The sequence below is a fragment of the Mus caroli genome, chromosome 9 (assembly GCF_900094665.2).
Source record: "Mus caroli chromosome 9, CAROLI_EIJ_v1.1, whole genome shotgun sequence".
NCBI classification, from domain to species: Eukaryota; Metazoa; Chordata; class Mammalia; order Rodentia; family Muridae; genus Mus; species Mus caroli.
In genome coordinates this window covers 68,903,741-68,927,946 of record NC_034578.1, presented here as the reverse complement: position 1 = coordinate 68,927,946, position 24,206 = coordinate 68,903,741, and the positions used below count along the sequence as shown (strand labels likewise).

The 24,206-nt window shown below is 47.3% G+C and overlaps 1 protein-coding gene across 2 annotated transcripts in view; it reads left to right on the top strand.

Moving 5' to 3' along the window:
• The first annotated feature begins 13,816 nt into the window (after positions 1 to 13,816).
• Cgnl1 (cingulin like 1) overlaps positions 13,817 to 24,206 on the top strand; it is a 156,533-nt gene continuing 146,143 nt past the window's right edge. The window contains exon 1 of one of the 2 annotated variants that reach the window (XM_021171400.2): positions 13,817 to 13,906. The gene's annotated coding sequence lies outside the window, so the exon portion shown is untranslated. Of the gene's footprint in view, positions 14,385 to 24,206 lie in introns of both variants that reach the window. The other variant, XM_029481707.1, reaches the window with a different exon arrangement.

Sequence of the window (24,206 nt, the reverse complement as noted above, 5' to 3'; positions counted from 1 at the left end):
CAGCCATCCGTTAACTCCTGTTCCAGAAGGTCTAACCCCTCCATCCCTGAATTATGCAGACACCAAGAATACATGTAGTGCACACACATACATACATGTAGTGCACACACATACATACATATAGTGCACACACACACATACATGCAGTGCACACACATATATACATGTAGTGCACACATACATGTAGTGCATATACATACATACATGTAGTGCATATACATACATACATGTAGTGCATATACATACATACATGTAGTACACACATACATGTAGTGCACACACACATACATGTAGTGCATATGCATGCATGCAAGCAAAACAATGATACACATAAAAAAGAATCTTAAAAGTAAATTATACTATGTTTATGGAAGCTATGTTTCATTTCTATATTTCCTAAAAATAATAATAATAATAAGCCTATGAAAGTCATCTGGGCCAGGGCTGGAGAGATGACTCAGTAGTTAAGAATGTTTGATGTTCTTGTGAGAACCTGAGCTTGGTTTCTAGAACCCAGCATCTCAGCTCACAACTTCCTGCAACTCCAGTTCTGTGGGAGCTGGCATGCATATGCACATACCCATATGCATGTGCACACAGAGACAGACAGACAGACACACACACACACACACACACACACACATATAAATAAATCTCTTGGGGCTGGATAGTTGGCTCAGTGGTTAAGAGCCCTCCTTGTGAAGGACCTTGGTTCAATTCCCAGCACCCACTTGGAGGCTTACCACCTCCTCAGTCAGTACCAGGCGTGCATGTGGCACACAGATGCACATGCAGGGCAAACACTGATATGCATAAAAAATAATTTTTAAAACTCTCTCTTTTTTTTAAAGAAAAAGAAAATAGGCCAACCACTTCTTAGTGTATGGTATTCAGACTTCCATCTTCTGGGCTTACAAATGCTGCAGTGTTGTAAGGGATGAATGGAGGATCCAGGGCCAGGATCAGGAACTGCATAAAGGCCTTAAGGACACGTGGGCATCTTACTTCCTGACTGTTCTCTAAGGGCTGACTGTTCTGGGACACTGGTAGCCCGGCACCAAGGACTCAAGGGCAGGCTGATGAAGCGATGCAACTTCCACCGCTCGCTGTGGTTCCTTCAGTCACCCTTGCAGCCATTTTTCTTTCTTCGGTCTGGTTTTAATGGTCTAGAACCTAGTCAACCCTTGCTTCCCTCCTGGGATCTAATTTTCTTCTTCCAGTGTGTGGGTGCCAGGGATTGAACTCAGGCTTGGTGACAAGTACCTTCACCCGAGGACCTGAGATTGGTTCCAAGCCTTCCCATTTAGTGACCCACAATTGCCTGCCACGCCAGCCTCAGGGACTGAGGGGACCTGATGCCTTTGGTCCCAGGCATCTCTTGGTCCACAATAATCTTTCTACTTCCTCCAGCCAAACCCCAAGTGTGAGCCTCACACCCCTCACACTTCCTGTCTAGGCCGGGTTCCGGAAACAGTCACTGTCAGCTTCCAGGCCTCCCTCCTCTCACAGGTTCTGGGTTCAGTTCGATCGCGCCTTTGAGGCAGCTGTGTGAAGACCAAAGGCTTGGGAAGGTGGCATGGAGCAGCGTAGAGCAGAGGCTGGGGTGCTTTGGTTAACATCTCAAAAGCAGTGCTTGACAGACACACACGAAGGGGTCTCCTCTGATGGAAGTCAGCTTCTGTGCTTGGAGAATCAGAATCCACAAAAAAACAAAAACAAAAACAAAAACAAAAACAAAAACAAAAACAAAAACAAACCCCAAACCAGGAAAATGATTTGCTATTAAGAATTCAAGAAACTTGGAAAATATTACTTGAGCCAGTAGTGTGGTCCCAGTTATACCTTAGGATCGCCTGGGAGAAGTAATGAAAAATGTCCTCCCTCAGACCTCGGGTGTACTTGGCCACCATGGGGTCTAGGCAAAGCTATTTTTAAAAGTTCTCCAGTATTTATCGTACGGCGCAAACTCATTCACACATAAGCAAGGCACTATTCCATAGCCATAAGCCAAACAGACATAGCATCCGGATCCAGGGTCCTTGGCTTCTCTTAAAATCAGAAATGGTGGGTTGAACTTTCAGGGTAAAAGGGCTGTTTTTATATAATAATAATAATAATAATAATAATTATTATTATTATTATTATTATATATATACCAGTGTATTAATAAAATATGATTGTTTTGTGGAAGAAGGTTCCCACAAGATAAAAGTTCTCAAAGCCTATCACAACCATGTGTGTGAAAGAGATGAGTGTAGGGTGCGCCTCCGAACACCACTGGGTGTAATTATTGTTGTGTTCGCATTAAGATGTCACAATGATAGGTCAGGGATGTTGGCATCTCACCTTGGCAATCATGTAGCCTAAATTTTCCCTCATTGTCCCTAGTCATTGATGATGGCTTAATGGTGGTTTCTACTCTGCTTTGTGGCTGTCTGTAATTCTGCATGGCCTAAGCGATGACAAAATTACCCAACAACTGCAACTTTAGGAAGGAAGGGTTCGTCTGGACTCTGTTTGGGAGCTTTAGTCCATGATGGTAGCGGAGGTGGCGTAGGAGCATGCGCCGCACTTTGTGATCTCAGTCAGGGTCTTAGTGGTTTCTGTGGCTGTGATAAAACACCATGACCCAAAGCAACTTGGGCACTAAACGGTTTATTTCACCTTATAGCTTCTAAGTCCTTTATAAAGAGAAGTCAGAGCAGGAGTTTAGGAAAGGATCCTGGAACCAGGAACTAAAGCAAAGGCCATGGAGAAACGCTGCTCACAGGCTTGCTCATGTGTTTTCTTTATTTGAATTTCAAATGTTATCCCATTTCCCTGTCCCCCCGCCCAGGGCCCCCCTATCCCATCCTCCCTTCCCCTGCTTCCATGAGGGTGTTCCTCCACCCACCCACCCTCTCCCACCTCCCTGCCCTCAGTTCCCCTACACTGGGGTATCTATTGAGCCTTCATAGGACCAAGGACATCTCCTCCCACTGAAGCATGAAAAGGCCATCCTCTGCAACATATGCAGCTGGAGCCATGTGTACTCCTTGGTTGATGGCTTAGTCTCTGGGAGCTCTTGGGGGACTGGTTGGTTGATATTGTTGTTCTTCCTGTGGGGTTGCAATCCCCTTCAACTCCTTCGGTCCTTTCTCTAATTCTTCTATTAGGGACCCAGTGCTCAGTCCAGTGGTTGGCTGCGAGCATCTGTCTCTGTATTTTTAAGGCTCTGGCAGGGCCTCTCAGGAGACAGCGCCATATCAGGCTCCTGTCAGCCTGCACTTCTTGGCATCCACAATAGTGTCTGGGTTTGGTAACTGTATATGGGATGAATCCCCAGGTGGGACAGTCTCTGGATGGCCTTTCTTTTAGTCTCTGCTCTACACTTTATCTCCATATTTGCTCCTGTGAGTATTTTGTTCTCCTTCTAAGAAGGACTGAAGCACCCACACTTTGGTTTTCCTTCTTCTTGAGCTTCATGTGGTCTGTGAATTTTATCTTGGTTATTTGGAGCTTTGGGGCTAATATCCACTTATCAGTGAGTGCATACAATGTGTGTTTATTTGGGGTTGGGTTACCTCACTCAGAATGATATTTTCTAGTTCTATCCATTTGCCTAAGAATTTCATGAATTCATCATTTTTAATATCTGAGTAGTACTCCATTGTGTAAATGTACCACATNTTCTGTATCCATTCCTCTGTTGAGGGACATCTGGGTTCTTTCCAGCTTCTGGCTATTATAAATAAGGNTGCTATGAACATAGTGGAGCCTGTGTCCTTATTACATGTTGGAGCATCTCCTGGGTATATACCCAAAGTGGTATAGCTGGGTCCTCAGGTAGTACTATGTCCAATTTTCTGAGGAATTGCCAAACTGATTTCCAGTGTGGTTGTACCAGCTTGCAATCCCACCAGCAATGGAGGAGTGTTCTTCTTTCTCCACATCCTTACCAACATCTGCTGTCACCTGAATTTTTGATCTTAAACATTCTGACTGGTATGAGGTGTAATATCAGGGTTGTTTTGATTTGCATTTCCCTGATGACTAAGGCTGTTGAACATTTCTTTAGGTGCTTCTTAGCCATTTGATATTTCTTAGTTGAAAATTCTTTGTTTAGCTCTGTACCCCATTGTTTTTAATAGGGTTATTTGATTTTCTGGAGTATAACTTCTTGAGTTCTTTGTATATGTCGGATATTAGCCCTCTGTTGGATGTAGGATTGATAAGATCTTTTCCCAGTTGTCAGGCCTTTGCTTAAAGGACTCCTGACCACCAGTCTGAGTGGCACCGCCCACAGTGGGCGGGGGCGGGGCCCTCCCATATCAATCATCAGCCTAGAAAACACCCACAGATTTGCCTACAGCCAATCTGAAGGAGACCCTCAATTAAGTGCTTCTCTTCTTAGATGACTCTAGCTTCTGTCAAGTGGTCAAAACAAAAACAAAACATAAAACCATACCAGCAGAGTCAGGAAGCAGAAAGGAAAAGGAAGAGAAGCCTAATTATAAAACTTCAAGATCCTGTGGGTGAAGACACAACTCATGGGTTAAAAGCACTGTTGCTCATGAGGAAGACTTGGGTTTGAACCCAAGCACTCACAAACACCTGTAACTCCAGCTCCAAGGAGGTCTGATGCCTTTGGCTTCTGTGGTGATCTACACACACATACATCTATACACATGTGCACATAGCCACATATAGACCCACATGTATTTACACAATTAAGATAAATCACCAGGCTCGGTGGTGCACATCTTCAATACAAGCACTTCAGAGACAGAGACAGACAGATTTCTGTGGATTCAAGGTCAACTTGGGCTACATAGCAACACCCTACCTCATAAAAACAAAAAGTAATTTTAAAAATCTAAAAACAAAACAAATGACCCCAAGACCTATGTTTGGTGGCTCACTTCTTCCAGCAAAGCTTCACATCCTAAAGGGGTCACAACCTTCTCAAATAGAGCCACCAACCTGGAACTAAGTGTTCAAACAACACAAGGTTTTGAGTATCCACTCTCCCACTCAAACACACCTGCTACCTTGCAGATATGCGACTGTGTCTGTTGAGCCCAGACTTTGAGTTTTCATTCCCAGAGCTGATGCTGGCTTCCAAAAAATGGGAGAGTTGACCAAAGCAAGAAGCCTTGGTCAGCTGTTTTCCTCTAGTGTAGCTTCTCGGCTCCAGCATCCAGGTCTGAAACATCCCAACTTTGCCCCAATCTGGCTCTTCTGGCAGATGAAGCCCATTGCTGCTGTGATGTAAATTTCTAAAAGAATGATGATTCACTTTGGCTGATGGTTTTCAGCCAGTGATGTGTTGGCTTTGCTGCTGAGAGAGGGTATCATGTGGAAGTGTGGTGAAGCAGAGATGTTCACCTCAGGGTGACCAGAAAGCACAGAGGAATCGGGAAGGGGTGAGATGAAACCACCAAGAGCCCACCCCTGAAAGTAACATACTTACTCCAGCAAGGCCCCACCCCTGCAAGTTGCCTCAACATTCTAAGAATAGCATCAATTTATAACTATCCAAGGATCAAGCTACTGATGAGGTCACAGCCTTTTGGATTCATTCATTAAAAACAAACAACGCAGTCTTGTATTATAGGTACAGGTACTCCATCTGGGGACTGAGCCCTTTGACAAGACACTTCAAATCCAAACCAGAACAGGCTGAGTTGACAACATGGCTGCTATCACCATTGCTTCTAACAACACACCTGTGTCCTAACTCATTTTCAACTTGTTGGCCCAAGATCTGAACTTGCATGGTAAGAAAGGAATATGAATGTCAGTTTCTGTGTCCTTGACTTTCACAGATGGGAGTCTGGGGTGTGTGAAAGTCTGGTGTACCAGTGCACAGAGGGACAGATCTCAACCTAGTTCTGATGCCATGGGGCAGGTCTCCATGGAAGCAGTCACGATCCCCATTGGTTGCAAGCCTGAAGCACACAGAGAGCGATTCACATGAGTGAATCTCCATCCTGAGACTCCCGAGGCTTTAGATGGAGAAGGCAGATGTTATGTGAAATGAGCAGGATGGAGTCTTGGGATTCTTCAGCGAAGCTCTGACTGCAGACTAGGCCCTCAACCGCTGGCTCCCCAGTTACTTACCAGGAATCTTGATCTTGGATAAGTTGTTGCTCTTCTGAGCCCCGACTCCCTCGCCGGTGAGATAGAGATAAGAACACCTCTGTTGTGTTGTGGGCCAAGGCATAATGTTTGCTGGGTGTGTGCATCCTGACTTCTGTCCTTATTGTAAAACACACAAAACAAAACAAATAAAACAAAACAGAACGGAACGGAACAGAACATCTGTTTCCTAGAGTTGTTCTGTGATTCGGATACTGAATGTGAAGTTCCTCAAATTGTCCAAGAAACCTGAGTTTCCTGCCTTGGTCTTCACCTCCATGGCCGTCACTGCAGCCCCACACTCCGGAGCAGGTGGAGTAACAGCACTTATACTTAGGGTTTGTGAAAAAAGTGCTAGGACCTGGCTGTGGATGGACCTGGGGTAGGGAGGTAGAGTGCTGGCCTAGCAACATCCCAAAAACCCAGGTGTGGTCACACATATCTATAACCCCAGGTGCAGACATGCACATCTATAATCCCAACATTTGGAAGGCAAAGGCAGGAAGTTCAAAATTAAAGGTCATCCTTGGCTATAAAGCAACTTTATAGCCAAGGCCAAGGCCAGCCTGGGCTACATGAAACCCTGGACTAGCTCTGGAAGGCAAATTGAACTTCAAATTAAGTTTGAAGCCTAGCCACTAAATGGTCCAGCTTGCTCCTTTCACTTGACACAGATTTTAGAAAAACGTGTTCTAGAAGCTCTTTGTTAAAGGGCCTTGGCAGATATAGCTGAAAGAAGTCACAAGCTATACATTAAAATATGCCGATGTAGTTTTTTTTTTGGGGGGGGGGGCTTATCCACATAGACAATTCAAGTACTACTTTCATTACCAAATAATTCAACCCAAGAGTAATTAATGTGGCCCAGAGAATTAAAAAAAAATGTTAAATGTGCTAGCTTTTTGTTTTAATCTTGAGATTTGAGCTGTCCTAGATTTGGCCAAGGTACAGTGACAAGAAGACTCATGTCCTTGTGTGCTGTGACATAGCCAGGGCACTGAAGGATAACGTTATCAACCACCTTTATTGATCAGCATCAGTGATTGCGGGGTGTCTTAGTCAGAGTTTCCATTGCTGTGAAGAGACACCATGACCAAGGCAACTTATACAGGGCAACATATAATTGGGGCTGGCTTACAGGTTCTGAGGTTCAGTCCATTATCAAATCAGGAAACATAGCAGCATGCAGGCAGGCACAACGCAGGAGGAGCTGAGAGTTCTGCGTCTTGAGTCAAAGGCAGTGAGGAGACGACTACTTACTGTCTTCCAGGCAGCTCAGAGGAGGGTCTCAAAGCCCACCCCTACAGTGACGCACTTCCTCCAACAAGAACACCACTCTTAATAGTGCACTTCCTGGGCCAAGCATATTCGAACCACCACAGGGTGACCGTGATGATGGCTTTAAAGCTGCTGTTTTTAGGTCCATACTTCCTTCAGCTGCCTGAATACTCACATCCCGCTTTTATCCCCACGCCCCTAAGGCAGGAAGCTTAGCTTCTAGAAGTGCAGGCCCTACTTGTATCCAACCAGCAAACCAACAAAATGTTCAGCCATGCTGAATCCCTTGATGTCCTCAATTCATTTTCTTGGTTTCTCTCGTACCGTGAAAGCTTGAACTATCTGTACAGGGAATCGGTGTTTCCTGGAGCTGCTCCTGCAGAGACCACAGAGGCAATCTTTACCGCCTTATTTGATTATTTCTCTACTGAGAAATGCCATCCCTCTTAGAGTAATCCTAACTTTGTGACAAGGATACCCTGAAGTTAGAGTAGTGCATAGCAACATAAGCAATGGTGTCTCCCTCTTCCTGCCTCTCACAGAATGTAACTATCTCTGGTACCCTGACCTTTCTCCTTCCACAAGACATAAAAACGCAGCTGCTTTTCCATGGCTTCCTGGAGCATATCACTATTCCTAGATTCTGCTTCTTCCCCTGTGCCCTGTACCCTGTCCCACATGTGTTTTGTTCATTCATCACATGTACTGAATACCTGCTGTGTTCAGGTGGCTAACCACCTCAGGAAGAATCTGCATTGAGAGCTATGTGCACCAAGTGCATGCAGTTCCCATGGAGACCAGTAGAAGGCATCTGAAACTTGAGCTATAGATGGTTGTGAGTTGCTATGTGGATGCTGGGAACTGAACCTGATCCTTTACAGGAGCAGCAGGTGCTCAAGTACTCTTACCTGCTGAGCCATCTCGCCAGCCCTCACACTACTTAGAGGAGAGGATACTTTGAAATAATAGTTTAAAACTGACTGGTTTGGGGCACAGTGGTAGTGACACGTGCCTTTGATTCCAGCTCTTGGGAGGTAGATCCCTATGAATTTGAGGACGGCCTGTGTATACACCTGTATGGTATTAGTACATACATCTGTGTGTAAGTACTCCTCCCTTATGGTTTCTCTTGCTGTGCTAAAACTCCATGACCAAATCGCAACTTGGGGAAGAAAGGGCCTATTTCCCTTCCACTTCCACATCACAGTCCATCATCAAAGGAAGCCAGAGAGGACCTCAAGGCAGAACTCTGGAGGCAAGCACTGATGCAGAGGCCATGAAGAAGTGCGGCTTACTGGCTTGCTCACCCATGCTTTCTCAGCTTGCTTTCTTACATCATCTTGGACCACTTACCCAGGGGTAGCAGCACAGTGGGATGGGCCCACATCAATCATCAGTCAAGAAAATGCACCTTGGGCTTGCCTACAGGCCAATCGGTTGTGGTATTTTCCACTTCCAAAATGACTCTTGCTTGGGGACTGAGTTGACATGGAAACTCGTCAGCACACTTGTCCATGTGCTTGTGGAGGCCAGGTGAGGGTGTTAGATGCTCTGTTCTATCACTCTCTGCCTTATTCCCTTGAAACAGGGTCTTCCTCTTCCACTGAACACAAAGCTAGGATGGCAGCGGGTAATCCTGACTCTGCCTGCACAGGGCTGGGGTTACATGCATGCCCATACCTGACTTTTTATGTGGGGAATTGAATTTAAGGACTCATGTTTATGCAGCAAGTGTTATTACCCATTAAGCCATCTCCCCAGCTGACAAGATCGAGGTATGTATGGTGTAGACATATGGCTGGGCACCCGAGGCATACCTTCCTTCCCTGGCTCTTAGCCAGGTCTGTGGAGAGGGTGCAGCTGCCTTACTGAGGACAGAAGGGCACATGATGGTGTGCCATTGAATTATCCAGAGATCTGACCGCTGGCTGTTTGTGGGGAGACAGTTTGAGCTGCTGCACTGTGACAGCTTGGGGTAAAGTAGAAGACAGTGCCAAGAGAAACTGCTGGCTGCTGTATGCTGGGGGAGCCACGGGAACTGGGGTGCCTGGCAGAGAACGAATCCCAGGCTCTGCCGCTGGCTCCCTGGATAGGAGCACTTCTGCCCCCAAGGAGCCTTCAGCACAGGGTAGAGTGCAGAGCTGTGGTGAGTGACTGTCCTCTGAGCTAATCATCCACTCTGCTGGGTAGTTCAGCTGGGCCCCTTTGCAAAAAGCTTATCCTAGCTGGACCTGTTGACTGTTCACCCTCTCTCTCACTGAGACCCTCACCTCTGTATCCAGCCACCCACTGCCTTCTTTATGTAACTTTGCCTTAATTGCACAAGACCGTGGGAATCAGCTGGAGCATATGGGGGTGGGGGTCAGGAGAAGGGGAGTTCTGTTTCTGTAGCTTCAGGAAGCTCTCATCCCAGTTGGATAAAGGCCTTCCAGAGGTGATACTGGGAGGCATCCCCATGCCCCTGTAAATAGCCCTCAGCTGTGCTCTGTAAGGAAGCCCAATAAACTCAACTGGTCTTCCATAGCCAACTTTGTCAGGATCGTGCCTTGCTTGGTTTATCATTGAAACCTTAGGAAAAGGTAGATTTTGGTTTTGTCTCTCTTTGGAAAGGGATGTTGACAACAGTGGTGTAGCGATGAGTAGGGAAAGTACCCTGGAATATCTTCCCTAGAGTCCTATGGAAATCTTGTAACTCCTAAGAATCTGGCTGCCCTGGGCTGGTGAGATGGCTCGGTAGGTAAGAACACTGACTGGGGCTGGTGAGATGGCTCAGTGGGTAAGAGCACCCCACTGCTCTTCCGAAGGTCCAGAGTTCAAATCCCAGCAACCACATGGTGGCTCACAACCATCCGTAACAAGACCTGACGCCCTCTTCTGGAGTGTCTGAAGACAGCTACAGTGTACTTACATATAATAAATAAATCTTTAAAAAAAAAAAAAAAAGAACACTGACTGTTCTTCTGAAGGTTCTGAGTTCAAATCCCAGCAACGACATGGTGGCTCACAACCACCTGTAATGAGATCTGATGCCCTCTTCTGGTGTGACTGAAGTCAACTACAGTGTACTTATGTATAATAATAAATAAATCGTTGGGCTGGAGCAAGTGAGCAGGGTTGACTGGAGCAAGCAGAGGTCCAAAAAAAAAAAAAAAAAAAATTCAATTCCCAACAACCACATTAAGTCTCACAACCATCTATACAGCTACAGTGTACATATAAATAAATAAATAAATAAATCTAAAAAAAAAAAATCTGGCAGCAAATTCCAGGGGTCCCCTAGCATGTTTCTCTGAACATCCAATGGGGCGCAGAGGCAGGTCTCCACTATATAGAGCCTCAAACTCTTGAGCATACCTTAAAGCTGGCTTTTCCTTCTTCCCTACCGCACTTTTCCTGTTCCCCACTTCCTGGTGTTACTCACTAAGTATACCAGGACTTTTCAAGTCCTATCTCAAAGTTCCATTTCCAGGGCAACTCAGATAAAGGCAGCCTCTTGCTCAAGGCTCCAGATACAGACTTCTGCCCTGGGGCGCTCTTGAGAGACTCTTCTATCTCCCTAGTGTTCTTTCAGCACTTCAGTGGGATAAAGCACCTCCCACAACGCTCTCTGCTAGCCTCATTCACTAAGTCTCCCAAGTGAAGGCCCCATGAGCATCGCCCTGCAGTCTCCTTTCTCTGCCCCTTCCACTGGGCAATATTGCTCCTGCCTCCCGTGTTGCCTGAACATTTTGGCACTACACATTTCACAAAATTTGGAGGAGGAAAGAGATGATTTTTTTCTACCTTTCTTCCTGATTTTTTTTTTCCTTTAGGCAAATTGCTGTCACTGACAAAACAACCCCCTTATCCTCTACCAAAAAAAAAAAAAAAAAAAATCCTCTCAGATTCTATCTAAGGGTCAAGCCTGTGAGTCTCCCACCGAGGAAAAGATACCGGAAAGGCGTGGCTCAGAATCTCAGAGGCTTTGACGGCACAGGCTTGCTCTCCCTTTAGGCTGGTGGGGCTTGAATATCTGTAGTGACAGCAGAGACAGGGACAGCGGCCTAGCCCAGGCAGATTCTGCTCCTCGCCTCGCTTCCCATATTTTATATATTTTTTTAATCATTAGACTACCTGTTGGGAAAGAAGGGGGCAGGCATGCTGGGTAAATGGTGTTTCTATGGTCAGCAAATGTTTGCTGAGCATGTACTTTCTGCGGACGCTCTCAAGGGTCTGAGTGGGAATAGACGGGTGTCAGGTGGTTCAGTTTCCTCCTCGAGGGAGGAGTCCCTCCCCTCCCCCCACATACACCCACACACACCCTTCCACTTCTCCCTCGGTGAGCTATTTCCTGCCCCTGAGTAAGGGCTCAACACACTCATTTCCCAGTACCTGGTTTTGCTCATATGTTGTTTCTCTACCACCAGCCCAGCTACCAGTCCGCTGTTCAGTTATCCCACAGTTCTATAAAACCTCAGTGGCAGCCGGGCAGTGGTGGCGCACGCCTTTAATCCCAGCACTTGGGAGGCAGAGGCAGGAAGATCACTCTGAGTTCAAGGCCAGCCTGGTCTACAGAGAGAATTCTTGACAGCCAGGGCACAGAGACACAGGACACAGAGAAACCCTGTCTTGAAAAACCAAATAAAAACCCCAAATAGTTAAGTAAATAAATAAGTAAACAAACAAACAAGTACATCACTTGCTGAATAGAGGTTCAGATCCCAAGCTCCCACCTCAGATGCTCAACCTCCTGTAGCTCCAGCAGGTCCCACATCTTCTCTGGTCTCTGTGAACACTGCACATGCATGGTGCACACATATACACCCAGGCACACATGTAGACATGAAATAAATACATCTTTAAAAAACATACCTCTTTCCCTGTGGCCCTATTTCTGTTTCTGGAAGCACATCTGGTTTACCAGTTTTAGATGCTCTCTGGGACCGTCCCTCCCCACACAGCTTCCTCTTGTAAGCCTCCTCCTGGTTTGCATGGTTCTGCCAATCCCAGTATTCAGAGCCATTTAGGTGCAGGTTCCATTGCAGGCATTTTGAGGTGTCTAAGGCATGGTTAACCTGTGTCCGCACCTGTGATATATGACACCCTTTCCATCGTCCAGCACAGCCTCCCTTACAGTTTGCCTAATTCCAGATATACCCAAACCCCAGATGTCTTTGCACTGGCGAGCAGTTCCGTTAAGAACGCTGTTCATGCAGTTTTATCATCTACAAAGCCTAGACTTGAGAACTAAGCAATCAAGTTTCACAAAAACGTGCACTGTTTTAAGTAGGCTTACTATTTTCTTTTTGTTGGGAGGAGGGACAAAGGTTGCATTCATAACTATACTCGCTGACTAGGCGTGGAGCATGCCTGGTAGACCCACTGTTTCCAAAGGGCTCCAGGGAGGATGGCTTCCTCCTTTGTCTTCTTCTTTTTAAAGATCACTCGAAAATATTTTTTTCAAGTTTTGCCGGCATGTATACCTGTGCACCACATATATGCAGTACCTTAGGAGGCCAGAAGAGGGCACTAGATCCTCTTGGCACTGAAGTTAACAAAGGTTTTGGGAGCTGTCTTGATGGTGCTGGGAATTGAACCAGATCTTATAGAACAGAAACAGATCTTAACTGCTGAGCCATTTCTCCAGCTCTGTAAATAAATACAAGCACGTTTAATCACTGTGCAACTTTTCTTCTATTGCTGTTGCAGTTTTCCTACAAAATAATCACTATTACTTTTTGAAATCTTTTCACGTTACTGTTTTGAGTGACTGAATTTTTGAGTGTTGATTTTATTCAACATGTTTGTCAGTAAACACTTACTTATTAAAATACTGTAAGACACATGCCATTTCTGCAGTCCTTTCTTCAGGAATAACAAGCTGTTGAGTGAGTGCCTTGCTCACTTTACAATGGAGGAAACTGAAGCTTGGAAATGACACCCCGGCCTTCCCAGTTGGCAATGTAATGCCACCTTCCCTGGAAAACGAACTAAACTAGGGCCTGAGAGTTTGTCTCTAATGCCAGTGCTGCTACCAGGAGCCAGGTGACCTCAGAGCTAGGCCCAGCTTTAGCTTATAGACGTCACTTTGTCACTTCATGCCTTTTGTGATTTGCTTCCAAGTGACAGAACAAGGCTGGGTGGAAGGATGGGGGAAACTGAGATCTGGGGTGGGATTGCGGAATAGGGAAGGTTTCCTGGAGGAGGGGTTGTAAGGGGGCGCTGAGAGAGAGAGTGGCTGCCTGTGGGAATGGGGTGCTGGTATAGGCGCAGGGAGGTCTCAGGGCGCAGATGGGGCAGGGTTTCAGGGAGCGCCCGGGACTGTCCGCGAGGGGCAGCAGTCCTCGGTCCGCCGGGTCCTGGGTCGCTGGGAGGGTCCGGACGCAGACCCGCCTGCTCCTCCTCCCGGGAGGGCGGGCGACTGCAGGGCGGGGCGGGGCTGGCGCGGCCTCCTGGCGACGCGGCGGCCGCTGCTCTCCGGCCCGGCTCTGCGGGCAGCTGCGGGAGCGGGACCCCGGAGGCAGAGGCGGTAAGTGAGCTCCGAGCGGGAGCCGGGAGGGTGTGCGCGGGACCCTGGAGCCCAGACGCTGCCCGGGAACTCGACAGGCTCGAGCTCCTGCAGCTTTGCGCAGTGCTCAGCCTCAGCGTTGGTCGTGGGATCCGGGCGCCGCGGCTGCAGTCCCGGAGCTGGAGGTGCGCTCCTGCCTCCTACGCTGCGTCCAGTACCGCAGACGCGTCGGACAGTTGGTGGTGAGCCTGTACAGGGCTCTAGTGACAGCTGCGGGCGAGCCCCACGGAGCACCGCACTCCCAACCCTTCCCTGCAGTGTTTGATCTCAGTGCTCTTTAAGGCCATTCCTTAGAACAGGCTGGTGGCTGCTCCGCTGTCCTGGCCCCGCGTGCCACTGCACTGTCCAGGCAGGTCACCCCGAAAGCCCTTACCCCACGAGAGCACTTTTTTCGCCTTCTGAGGGACTTTTCCAAGTTGCATCACCGTTTGGCTTCAAGGTAAGTGCCTGGCTGTGGTGTTGGACTTACAGAGACCTTTTTTTTTTTTTTTAAACTTTGTATATTTACTGTGTGCGTGCCCTTTCACCCCAAGAACCCTTCCAACGCCGAGTACCCTGCTCAAAATACTATAGGAGTTCTTTTAAAGAGGACTTGGCTTGCAGAGTGGGCTACACACCTGGTGAGATTTAAATCAAAACCAATGAAAAGATTCTCACCTTCGTCGCGCCCCCACCCCCACCCCCGGTACATCTCTACTCCAGGGGTCTGGGGATAGTCGGTGGTGGGAACTTTTAAAAAGCGACCCGGGGTGGTTCTGGGTGCAGCCAAGTTTGGAAGAGCAGAGCGCTCAGGCTCCTGACCCACCGTGTCTCCACCAGGGGAGCCTGTGGACGCAGCCTGCCAACCTTAGACCGCAGGTGGTGCCATTTAAAAAATAAAAGTTCTCTTTGTTCCTAATTCTATTTACAGTAAATATTTCTGGGGGCACTTTCTATTTAGGAGGTTGGAGTGTGGGCATTAAACTCTGAAGTCCTTGCCAGAGTCAAGGTTATAGCACGTGATCGTCCTATCAGGGAAAACCAAGTGATTTGGAAAAGTGTCTCAGATGAAAAGAACACTTAGGATTTGGTGAGCTTTTGTAGACTCCTCCTTACACAGGCACGTGTGTACAGACACAAAAGCACTTGTGTTACATAAACGTGGGGATTTTCCCCGGGAGTGGAGAGACCCTGAAGGGTTTCATTTGTGAGTTAGTTATTTTTGATGTGTGTGCTCCCGCCCTCAGGAGCAGCCATGTGTATGTTCCTTGATAGAATAAACAACACCTGAGTTAGGGGGTTAGTGTTTCCAGTACCAAGGCAGAGCTCAGCTCAATCTCCTGTCAGGTGACCTAAAAATGATAGGACAATGGGAAGGCTGAACATCTGTTTGAATCCGGTGATTTTCTGTAACATATGTTTTATGGGACGTTTTGTCACACGTGTTTTAGGACAAGACGGTTGTCCCTGGGTTAACAGTCATCTCTAAGTTAACGCTCTCTGGTATTCCAAGTATTCTCTCACAAGTCTCCTGGTGGTTGCTGCAACGTGGCCCTAATCAGACTTCGCCTTTTCCTTAGGCGATGGCCCTGTGTATTGTCTTTTATTTTATCAGGATGATGTCCCTTTATGGGTGCCCTGGGGAGGGTGTTTGTCTCTGACCTCTGACATGAGCTAGACTGACGTTGATTTTTGAAAATGAAAAATGATCAAGTGTTGTCCCGTTGGCCTGTCCCGTTTCCTCTCCTCCTGCTACCGTGCCCTCTCCTGTCACTGGTCAGCTGCTAGAATGTGACCACTGAGGAGTCACCAACATAGCAGTGGCCTGCCTGTGGAGGGTGTGATGTCACAGGGTGGCCCCTGACCCCAGAACCTCCAACCCCCACAGAGTGTGAATGTATATGTATATATGTGTGTGCAAATGCATACGTGCATGCCAGACCATCTACATGACTGGTTGTACACTTGTGAATCTCCTTTCCACCTGGGGAACAAGGTGCACCTTGAAAGTGTCAGATGCCTGAGAGATGGGAGAGCAGTCTGGCCCTGTCCCACACAGAGCGCAGTGTGGGAGAGGCAGATTTATTACAATACTTCCCACCCTGGGAGAGCACTTGTGATGTTCTGATCTGACCAGAAGAAATGGGTGAGTGGGGTGCCCTTCATCCAGGGGAAGGGGTACAGCCTCCAGGAAGGAGAGGCCTGTGGTCTGTGCTGAGAGCTGTGATTGTGTTAGAACCATCCACTTAGTATAATGGTTTCTATTTTGTAAGTGTGTGTGTGTTTGTGTGTGTGTGTGTAGTTACTTTCTCATGTTGATGGAATGAGGAATGACAGAATTTAGAGTGTTTCTTAGTTCTTTTCCTCTGAAACTCATTTATCTAAAAGATGCTGTTAACCTTTTTAAAAGCCCAACTGACTCCTCCCTTCCTTCCTCCCTTCTCTGTCCCACCCTCCTCCTCCTTCCCTTCCTTCTGTCCTTTGTTCGGTCCTAATGCTAAAGGGCAGAGACGTAGACAGAGGCTGACACCCAAGGAGAAACATTAAGCTCAAGGGAATTGAAAACTGAGTATTTTCCCTGGGTAACACCCAAGCACACGTTTCCTTCTGTCCTTTGGCATTGTCATTATGATGAAACAAGGGTATGAGACCCTAAAAGGGGGGTGGGGGGGAGAGGAGGGGTTACGGGTGGGGGTGGCACCAGGGCTGAGTGGTCTTCGTGAAGTGGGAAGCTTGCTGGACTGTTCAATCAAATGTCCCCACTGGGGCTTGTAAGATGGCTCAGCCAGTAAAGATGCTTGCTGGTGACCTGAGTTTGATCCCTGGAACCTACATGGTAGGAGGAGAGGCTTGACTCCCTCCCTGCAAGTTGTCTTCTGACCTCCACATGCTCACCCCACACATTTAAAAAACCAAACCAAACCAAAACTGCAACCTCCTCTACTTTGCTTCTTCTCGTGTTTGCCTTCCTCTGCTCCCCAAGCCAAGGCCCATCCCCACTTTTGTGAGATGTGGGCTGGGGGTGGTAGGAGCTGGGTCTTTCTATACCGCCCAGGTTCACTGCTAGCTGAGATCCTCCTGCCTCAGCAAGTGCTGGAATTTACTGCCCAGCCACATGAGAGGTTGTGTTAATGTTTCTTTGGTTACTCATTGAGCAACTATTTAAGAAGCCTATCCCTGCTGGCAGGGCTCTGTCCCACCTGCCAAGGTCTTGGACAGGATACAGTCCTTGCCTTAAGGAGCCTGAGTCTGGGCAGTGGATCTGCAGACTGTGTGTTATGGTGTGCTGTGCACAGTGACCAGCTGGCAGTACAGGGAATAGGCTAGCCTCACCTGGGTGGATTCCCCTGCAGTTTGTGGATATGGAAGACATAAAAAGCCTTTCTGAGAATAAGTTCCAGCTTACTTCACTGGGACTCTGCTCCAGACTTGAAATGTGGTGTGTGTGTGTGTGTGTGTGTTTCCCTGACTGGAGGAGAAAGAGGATGCTGGGCCCTGGGGTGGGGGGTGGGGGGAATGTGTTTGCCCAGAGGGTCTCTAGGGGGCTGGAACACTTGTGTGACCAGGGTAGCCTACCTGGCATTTGGTGACTGGCAATGGAAACCTAGTGGCTGTATCGGTGACAGAGCTGGGCAGAGTGCAGAGCTCCAGATTCTCAGAGTGTAGTCTGACTCTGCGCTCAGGCATTACCCTGCCGGGGCTGCTTTTTAAAACAGGGCTCCTGTGCAGACTTCGAAGTCAGCTTTGATCACTCCAGGCTTCCAAGTAGTGTTTCGTAGGGCTGATGACCTCCCAGCCACTCAGGAGACTGAGTTAAGAGTGTAGGTTCATGGCCTGCCTAGGCTGAGATAAAGGCCAGCTTGGGGCAACTTGAACCCTGTCTCCAAACTACAACTGAAAGTGCTGCTTGTTTGTTTGGCTTGGTTTGGTTTTTGTTGTTGTTTTGTTTCTTCCTTTTCTGAGACAGGGCCTCATGGATCCCAAGCTATTCTCATGCTCGCTAGGTTGCTCTGATGACCTTGAACTTCCAGCCTGAACTCCCCAAATCCCAAGATTATAGGCAGACACTGTTTCCATTTGTGCAGTGCTGGTAATCAAGCCCAAGGCTTCGAGTATGTCAGTCAAGCCCTACCAACTGAGCCACATCCCCAGCGCAGTAGTTCCTAGTTGTTTATTGATTACATCCTAGGGACAGGTTACACACTCAGCACCTTTTCTCCCCTGTTCCAATCCTGACATCGCCAGAGACTCCAGGTCTTAGAGCCCCTCCCAGCTCATGCTGTGGCTATGCTGAGGGTCCCAAATGCTAATCAGCTCTTTGTATGGCTGCTCCCTTCTGCTGAGCTGATTAAGACCCTGTGTTTTCAGGGGCTGGAGAGATGCCTTTTGTAGTTAAGAGCACTTCCTGTTGTTCACCAGGAGCTGGGTCAGATTCCCAGCACCCATACATCAGCTCACAACCCTCTGTAACTCCAGTTCCAGGGCATCTGACATGGTCTGCTGGCCTCCATGGCACTGCACGAATGAGGTGTCCATACCTTCATGTAGACATAATACACACACATATAAAAATAAATGTGTCTTTTAAAAAAGGCATTCTGGTGGTATCTCTCCTCCCCCAGCCCCCTGTCCCCTGCCCCCCACAATGGCACGGTCCCCTTGAGTTTGGATGGATTTATTGATTTCCCTCCCAGAAAATCTAAACATCTCAATCTCAAAGACCATTGTGTCCTTCTGGTCCAAGGGACTTTTCACAGACTCCTCCTCCTTCCTTCTTTTCTTCTTTTTCTTAAGAGGAGAAGGTAGATTTGGCTGCTGGGGAAAGCTCCGAATGGGAACCCACTTCTGGGTTAGAGAGAGAAACGTTTCCTGCGTTTCTTTAAGCTTTGCAAACCCCTGAGATTTGGAAGTAATTGGTTATTGGGTAACAGTGGAAAAAAACCCAAATCTCAGTGCTGTGCTTTCTGAGGTGCAGTGAAGGTCTGCGGGCCAAGTCTTGTTCATGTGATGCATGCAACCGGAACAGAACTGGGCTGCACTGCACGGTAATTACCTTGAGCCCTTAAATTTGCAGGTAGTCAAGGCTCAGAGCCTGACAGTACTGTCATAACTGATGAGCCTAGAACAGGTTCGAAAATGAGAAGCTGTCACTACCACGGCCACGCACACAGGACTCTCACCCAGAAATACAGGATTCAGGGAGCATTATCAGGGATTTAGTGAAGAGTCCACGGGGAGTTAAGAGTTCACAGTTACAACACGGAGTGTATTCCATACGTTTGGAATAGGCTGGCCACCTCTTTGTTTATAGGGGGAATTTATTTCCTGCTGTACAATCACAGGGATTTATTTATTTATTTATTTGCTTGCCTTGGGTAAAATGTTTGATGGTTCAGGACATTATTTTGTAGATTTTGAATCTGTAAGACCAATATTGTTATTACTGTTGAGACAGGCTCTCATGTAGTCCAGGTTACCTTAGAATCTCTTCGGAGCAGAGTGTGACCTTGAACTTTTCTGATCCTCCTGACCCCACTTGCCAGGTGCTGGGTTACAGATGGATAGGCACCACCATGCCTGGTTTATCCTGTGCTGGGAGATGAAACCCTGGCATGTTAGGGATGCCTAGCTAGCTGAGCTCAATCCCCAGCCCTGTTGGCAGGTTTTGGAAGAAGGTGGAGGAACCTTGCTTTAAAGGTTTGATTCTCTGCTATGCTTGCTTGTGAGGTCTTTATTTGCCTTCAGAACCACACAGCTGCAGCTGGAGAGCATCTCTCCCTATCCCAGCCAAGTCTCAGAAGCCTGGGGGAACTGCCTTAGAGCAGCTATCACTGTGTGTGTGTGTGTGTGTGTGTGTGTGTGTGAGAGAGAGAGAGAGAGAGAGGGGGGAACTGGGCTGGAGAGATGGCTCAGTGGTTAAAAGCATGAAAAACCCTTGCAGAGGACCCAAGTTCAGCTCACAGCCATCCATAACTGCAGTTCCAGGTGATCCAATGCCCTCTTCTAACATCCAAGGGTAACAGGAGCACACGTGTTACACAGACATGCATGAGGTTAAAGTACTCATACATGTAAAATAAAGTAAGTGCATCAGGGTGTGTGTGGGGGGGTAGTGTGCTTGGGTAGCATTGACCAAACTTAAGAGCTCCCTTGTTTATGAATTTTGGGGTTAGGACTTGGGTATTATTTTTGTCTAAGGTGGCTCCAGACCAGTTTAGTCCTAAGTGTTCCCGCTCTCCTGGGCCTCTTGTAAGCTTTGGGAAGTGAGGAGGTGAGAGAGGTGGGGCTGGGCCTTTAGCTTTTGGCGTATTACTGAGGACTGGCCTTCTCCAGGCAAGGACCTCTCTCCCTGAAGGCTAGGTTTCTAGGTGTAGTGCAGCAGGGAAGGACACAACGGGAGGGAGGAAGGGATAAGAGGGGAATAAGAGGGGGATAAGAGAGAGAGAATGAAAGAAAGACAATGAGAATGGCCCAGGTTTTGGAGGGCTATCTAAGACTAGTTCCTCCCATAACTGCATGAAGTGCTCCTGACTGACTTGCCTCCGCCCTGCCTTCCCCATAGCACTTCTCGGGGAGAAGCTCTATCTTAGGCCTGTTTTATAAGTGAGAGAAAGAAGGCCATGGGAAACGAGACAATTTGTCACATTCGGCAGCATCTTAGAGGTGGGACCCAGGGCTTAAGGCCAGGTGTCTGAGTTGCCCTCTCTCACTCCTAGTGACTGCCCTTAGACACACACACAGAGTTCTGCTTTCTGTTTTGGCTGGTTTTTCTTTCAGCTCACCCCTTTATTTCTTCAGCAGATAAATGCTTGTGTATGCCTTATCTTTTTAATATCTGGTTTTTTTTTTTAAAGTTTACTTTCACTTATGTGTATGTATTTGCTTGTCAGTATTTGCTCCTGTGGAGGCTGGAAGAGAGTCCTGCATCCCCTGGACCAAGAGTTACAGTTGGTTAAAAGCCATCTGATGTGGATGGATGCTGGGAAACAAACCCTGGTCCTCAGCAAGCACTCTTAACCCTGAGCCATCACCTCCATAGCCCTATATACCTTAATCTTAGCAGTTGGAATACTGCTCAGGCCCTTTGTGTATCTGTCTAAACTCCCACAGTCCTGTAAACAAGTGTATAAGGGAGTGGGGACACAGGCAGGGATGTAGCTTAGTAGCACTATGTCTGAAGCCTTGGGTTCCATGCCCAGCACTGTATAAACCAGGTGGCTTTGTTGTAGTTACACGAAATCCTACACTGGAGAGGTAGAGGCAGAAAGGTCAGAATTCGAATCTTCAGCATGTAAGGGGCCCAGGGCCAGCCTGTCTTTAAAATGAAGAAAGCCTGTACAGATTTTTTTTAAGTACTCTTAACCGAGAGTGGTTAAATCTTAGGATGTGGGTCCCCATTTTGCTATGGAGTGAGAGCTTGCTGTTTTCCAGTTCTAGTGTTGAAAGCCCTCTTTACCAGGCACTAGGAGTGTGGTTCTAGCAGATTCCTCTTCATCTGGAATTTGTCTCCTCATCTATAATAGGGGTGCTTGGAGCCTATTTCTCTTTGCTAAGTAGAAGTAGATAGTCACCGTGGGTGGTGCAGTTACTGATACCCATGAGGTAGAGGTCAGGATGCTGCCACACATCCTTTGGTACTGAGGACGGTCCAGAGCTGCAGAAGGCTGTAATCAAAGGGGAATGATAAAGATACCTGCTTTCTAGACCAGAGTACAAAGAGTAGAATTTCACTTTTTGTCCGTGCTTCTGGTTGGCCTGCAGGTGGTCCAGAGAGGGGATCACCACTTTTCTCTCCACTAAGCCCTCTTTAACTTCACTTGTAATTGCTTGCACTATTTGCATATAAATAACCATGCTTCCTGCAGTGAAACCCCTAACCTTGCAGGTAGTTAACCTCAGCCCCGGAGGAGTCACCAGGTGGAGTGGCCTGGGGCTGGCCCAGACATTCAAAGCTTTTTTTATTTGTTTGTTTAGGGGTGGGGTTGAAGCCCCATCCTGTCTCATTTTCTTGGTTAGTTTTAACCCTCAACTTGACACAGCTCAGAATCATCTGAGAAGCGAGCCTTAATGCAGAAGAGCCAGCCCATTGTGGGCCACACCATTCTCTAGGCAGGGGGTTTTAACTGTTTTGTGAAAGCTAGCTGAAAGCAAGGTGGGTGGGGGGGAATCCACACATCTGTGATCCACACATCTGCTCTCTCTCCATTCTTGACTGTGGATATGATGTTTTAAGTTCCTGCCTTGATTCCCCACAATAATGGACTATAACCCTGCACTTCAAGCTGAATTCGTCTGCACTGTCTCCTGAATTGCTCTTTGTCAAGACATTTGTATCACAGTGACAGAAGGAAAAGGACACTGCTCATGTTGCTTTCAACCTTCCTAAATATCGTTGTGACCCCAACTATAAACTTTTTTTTTTTTTTTTTTTTTTTTTTTTTTTTTTTTGTCTTTTGAGACAGGGTTTCTCTGTATAGCTCTGGCTGTCCTGGAACTCACTTTGTAGACCAGGCTGGCCTCGAATTCAGATATCCGCCTGCCTCTGCCTCCCGAGTGCTGGGATTAAAGGCATGTGCCACCACGCCCGGCTATAAACTTATTTTTATTGCTACTTCACAACTGTAACTTTGCTACTGTTATGAATCATAATATAAATATATGATATGCAGGATATCAGATATGCAGGATATCTGACATGTTACCCCCGTGAAAGGGTCATTTGACCCTCAAAGGGGCTGAGACCCACAGGTTGAGAAACACTGCTCTAAGGAGTATATTAAACAACTGCCTCAGAATGAAGGTGCTAGTGATATTCAAGAATGTGCTTTAGATTATTATTATCATCATGGTGCGTGGGATCAAACTCGGAGCCTTGTGCACGCTACACAAACACTCTACTACAAGCTGGACACCCAGCCACCAGGCACCCCCTTCTGTGGGTGTTTTCAGTAACTGGATTTCAAGCATAAGCACATACGAGGGCAACGCAGGCAATAAGGGCAACAGTTGCAGAGCATCTGGGTCTCACACTGGGTGGTGAATCTGCTGGGCGAACAGTTCTTGGGTTGACATGCGCAGACGGTACATCTGGAGGCCACACAGCCTCGGGCTTGGGAGTGCAGAGAGAGGTTAAGTCGCTTGTCTATTATATCAGTTTCAGTGGTGGCTGTCACCATGTTTGTTGTGTGACCTCTTGTGCCTCAGTTAACTCATTTGTGAAAATGATAACTTCTGCCTGAAGCTTGGAAGGAGGGTTAAGTCGCTGTGGGGAAGTCCAGAGTGAACTTGGAAGCTTGGCTCAGAACCTTAGTTGTTAGTAGAGCGATCTCCATTTTATTTCAGTCTGTGGTATGTATATTGGTACTCAGGTAAGAGGGCTTACTTCTGGTTTTGAAGCCTCTCATCATATCTTTAAAAAAATTATTTTATATGCATGAGTGTTGTCAGAATGTGTGCCTGTGTACCCGCATGTGTGTAGTACCTGTAGTGGCCAGAAGGGGGAAGAATGCTTTCCCGGAACTGGAGTTACAGATAATTGTGACAGGCCTTGTGGGTTCTGGGAACTGACCCTAGGAGCAGCCAGTTCTTGGAACCACTGAGCCGTCTCTCCTGTCCCTGGGAGGTGTTTTATTAGTCTTTTTTTTTTTTTTTTTGGTTTGTTTGTTTGGTAAAATACACAGTGAAATTACATTTCAGTAGGATAGGGTACATTTATCTCATTGGGTAACCATCTTTACCATTTGATTCTAAAACTATCTATGTCCCCAAACAGAAACCCTATATCTCTACATTTTCCCTGCCATTGGGCCCAGCACCGGAGGGTCTTCTTTCTGCCTCTATAGAGATGCTTATTCAGCACATTTCACAAACATCTTTCCCGCTGTATGTGGCTCTCCACGTCTGGGGCTTCAAAGCCCTTTTTTACCTGACCATCAGTTACCAGCTTTCTATCGCATCAATATCTTTTTTTGGGGGGGGGCGTTGGGGGTGGACAAGTTTTTGCTGTGTAGCCCTGGCTGGTTCAATATGTGGCTGAAACCTGCCTTTGCATCCCAAGTGCTGGGGCTAAGGTGTCTTTTGTGAGTCCTTAGCCTGGCCCATCAGGCATACTGTCATCCTGAGTCGTGTCCCCTGCAAGTTTTAAAGTGATCTCTCATCATGGATTCAGATCCTTTTTGGCTTCAGCCTTAATTTCCCTGCTTTTTCCATCCCTTGCTCCCACTGACCCTTGACAAGCTCTCTTGCTAGGCTCCTGGGCGGGCTCAGGAATAGATTTTCTTGG